This window comes from Miscanthus floridulus, chromosome 9 (genome assembly GCF_019320115.1).
Source record: "Miscanthus floridulus cultivar M001 chromosome 9, ASM1932011v1, whole genome shotgun sequence".
Classification (NCBI taxonomy): Eukaryota; Viridiplantae; Streptophyta; class Magnoliopsida; order Poales; family Poaceae; genus Miscanthus; species Miscanthus floridulus.
In genome coordinates this window covers 68,421,842-68,425,965 of record NC_089588.1, presented here as the reverse complement: position 1 = coordinate 68,425,965, position 4,124 = coordinate 68,421,842, and the positions used below count along the sequence as shown (strand labels likewise).

Sequence of the window (4,124 nt, the reverse complement as noted above, 5' to 3'; positions counted from 1 at the left end):
TCTTATATCAAAACAATCTTATCTAAAACTCAGGAGAATTTAAGGTTGAAAACTAGGTACTTGAAAGAAATTACAACAGAGCAACTATTCATCATTTCCATTGTAAGAGATTATCTTCAGAGTCCTTTTTATTTAGCTCTTAAAAACAGAAACCAGACACACTCTTTTATTTTATTTTCATTTTTAGATCATAGATTATATTATAGATATATAACACAAAGATAAATTTTTATTTTGTTTTTAGTTATACATTTTTTCATTTTTTTTCTTTAGCAAACTTAGAAATAGTAAAAAAAGGAAAAGAAATACTTATCTAGATACATGGGGGATGCCTTCCCCCAAGCTGGTTTTTGGTGTGGTCAAATGTTGAAGTTGAGTGATCCTTCTCAGAGTGGTTTTTCCAACGGATGTCCTTCTTGTCCATCAGGAAGTTGTTTTTCTCTTATGCAACAGCTCTAGCGGTTGGTTCATGTTGGAACCGCCTCAGGAGGATGTACTCCTAGTGGGATGAGATGAAGTCAACCGGGAGAACTTGCTCTTAATCTTATGCATCATCCTGCAAAATGTCAATAAGAACAACAAAACTCGTGGAACGGATTAGAGTAAAAGGGTTAGCGGTCAGCCATCTAGGAGTTAGTCATTCTTGAGGTTTAGAAAGATTTTTCATTTGACACAATTTCATCAGAAGGCCTTTCTAATATTTTTTTGGATTTTATGATATAGTGGAATATAACTAAATGTATGCATGGTATTTTTATTACTTTTTTATGTCACCATGGTGAATATTCTTACGGGTTTTTACACTCCATAGAAATATTCATATGGGGCTTAGGATTTTATAATGCAGTAATGGGATTTTTATTATTCTTTTCTAATGCAATGCCAATGCAGAAAAGTAAATATGCTAAAGTGAAAATAATTCATGCAATGCAAAAGGGTAAAAATGGAGAACTACCGATTTTACCTCCCGACGAGGGTTCGATGTTTTGAGTCCTCCGAACAGGACTTAACTAGAGAAGTCCTTTATTCTTCAGGTGCATCTGGCAGTCTCGGAGATGGAGACCTTGATGGGTGCACCTCTTATGATGGTGACTCTAATGATGATGTCACCTTTTCTTTCCAGACCTACTTGGTCTGTGGACTTGTTTTTAGCATAGTAGGTTCATCCTTTATAGCTTCTTCTTCCTCTTCATTTTTGGGGAGTCGGTTCCTTCGGTGTTGGGATGATCGACGTCTCCTCTTAGAGCGGATCTTCTTCGGCTGCTCATAAGTTGTATAACTATAGAAATAATATCGTACCTTTTGCCCTAGGTATTGGAAGTGGATTTTTCTTGATCCAAAGTAGATGATCGTGTTTGCAGTGTTGAGAAACGGTTTTCCGAGGATGATAGGTATGTCTTCTTCTTCTCCCATGTCAAGAATCATGAAGTCGACAGGGACATAGTAGTCTTGTATCTTGACCATGATGTCTTGTGCTATTCCTTTTGGAAATCGGATTGTTTGGTCCGTCATTTGCAATTGCATATATGTAGGGAACAAGGGTTCATCACCAAAACAAATAGTCATACGTTACCTTGGACATTATGTTGACACCCGGTCCAATATCACAGAAGGTGTTGTGGAAGATTTTTTGTCCAATTGTGCACTCGATCATCAGTACGCTTGGGTCTTCCTTCTTGGTAAGGAATTGTGATGCAAGGAGATGGTCGTACTCTAATCAAAGTGTATTGATCATCTTGACTGATTCTTCCTATGGTTGTTTGTCCCTATTCTTCCTCCTTCAGTTATTTCTCTTCTTGCTTACTGTTGTCTCTTTGGGCAAATACGACGTTTGTGGATGTCCAGGAGATTGTAGAATATGGTTCTTGGAAGTAAATTTCTCCTTCCTATCCTTAATTGTGAAGCAGATCTTGGCACTGTCCGTGTAGATGATGGCTTTTGCAGTGCTTAGGAAAGGTTGACCCAAGATAATGGGTGCCCTTACATCTCCACCTGTCTCCAAAACCACAAAGTCTATGGGTACGTAGGAGCTTCTAACTCGTACATAGATATCTTCAAGAATTCCCTTAGGGTAGTAGAGTGACTGATCTGGAAGTTGCAAATGCATATTTGTGCATAACAAAGTATCTCCATTGATTTTATCATAAATTACCTTTGGCATAATGTTAGTAGTTGCTCCGAAGTCATAGACAACTTTCTAAAATATGTGAGGTCCAATGGCTATGGGGATGACGGGTCTTCCTGGATCACCTTTCTTGATAGGCAAGGAATAATCCTCCCATCTCCCTATTGATCGTTCTATGTAGTATCCTGCAGCATTGTGAATAATGACAAGATTTGTAGTTTTGGGATCTTCTGGTTGTCCTGGAAACTTACCTTTATCGGTTGAAGGAACAACAGCCGTCAGCCGAGCTATTTGTAATTCTATCATTTTATTAAAGCTATGCTGGTTTTTAATAGCAAAGGACAAGCTATCCATTCTATTGTTTATATTTTCTAACATTTTGTCATTAGAAGCTAGTTTTCTAGATAAGCCCTCCATACTTTTGGCCTGACCAGAGACTAAATCTCTCAAAGATGGTTGGTTATTAAAATTATTGAAATTATTTCCTTGATAGTTACCTTGGTAGGTTGGCCTCTGTTGCTGATTCCATCATTGATTCTATTGAGGACGATAGTTGTTGTTGATGAAGTTCACATCCTCTTGGGTTTTAGGATAGTTGTTTCTTGAATGCCTAGTGCTTCCACATTCCTCACACGTCATGCGAGAATCATGAATATGCATGACTTCTTTCTTTTCATTGGCTCGGTCTTCAAGCCCCTTCATCAGCAGATCCATATTGGCAGACAGCATGTATACCTCGAGTTGATGCATATCTTCACCTCTCTTATGGGTTTGAAGACAATCTTCATTCCAACCTTGGTTGAAGGCCGTCTTCTCAATGAGAGCTGTTCATTGTGTGATTGTGAGTGATAAAAATACACCTCCAGTAGCGGCATCCATATTCTCACGGGTGTTGTTTGTCAACTTGTGGTAGAAGGTCTGCATGAGTAGCTAATCCTCCATCCTATGGTGAGGACATTCTAATATGTAGTCTTGGAAGCGTTCCCATGCCTTAGGGACAGATTCATCATGTTGTTGCTGAAAACTTGAAATTCTTCCACGCAGAACATTGGTTTTGCCCGTGGGAAAGAACTTTGCTAGGAAGATAGTGGAGCAGTTTTCCCATGTAGTATTTCTATCTTTGTTGGCATAGAACCTTTGCTTCGCCTTTCCCAAAAGTGAAAATGGGAAGAGGTGAAGTAATATGGCATCTCGGGTAACTCCTTTGATGGTGAAAGTGCTGCAAATCTCCAGGAAGTGTTGGAGATGAGCACTCGCATCTTCGTGTGCCTTTCCACAAAACTGGCTAAATTGCACCATGTTGATGAGAGCTGGCTTGTGCTCAAATGCATGGTCTCCAATGTTGATCACCGGTCTAGTACGTATGTTGGCCGTAGTTGGAGCAAAGAATTCATGGAGAGTCCTATCAGCCACGGCTTTGAAAAGTGGTGTTAAGCTATGCCTTGTCTGGATGTCTTCCGATTCTAAAGCTAAAACTTTCTTGAGTTTAGTTGTAGTCCTCCTAAATAGTGCTTCTAGATCTTCAATGTAGTTTCTCGGAAGCTCAAAACCAGTCATACATTACCCTGCATAAGATATAAAAGTAGACAAAACAAGGGTGGGCCTGCTAGAGCAGAGGTAAATGGTTTTCTCGATCACATCAATAAGTAAAAGTTTATCAATATCCCTCTTGATTGCCTAGCTACATTCCCTGGCAACGGTGCCAGAAATGTTTGTTGGTATTTATTAATGACACTTGTAAACATTGCTAGAAATGCTTGTTGGCATTTCTTAGAAGAATATATATGAAAGGGGTCCGCAAGCGCACAGATAATATACCATTACAGTACTTCACCCGGGAGTATTCTAGGTATCGGTACCATAGGGAAGGACGGGCAAAGGGAATGTATTGATAACTTGTACATATGATGGAGAGATAAACCATTACCAATCTTCTATTCACAATAGGGGTAAATCAAGAGATAAGATATATATGTATGATAAATGATAATTGATAATG

The 4,124-nt window shown here is 38.9% G+C and overlaps 1 non-coding gene across 1 annotated transcript; it reads left to right on the top strand.

Moving 5' to 3' along the window:
- The first annotated feature begins 3,065 nt into the window (after positions 1–3,065).
- LOC136484443 (small nucleolar RNA R71) lies at positions 3,066–3,172 on the top strand. The gene has a single exon (XR_010765963.1). It is a non-coding gene; the product is annotated as a small nucleolar RNA R71 (small nucleolar RNA).
- The last annotated feature ends 952 nt before the right edge of the window (positions 3,173–4,124 follow it).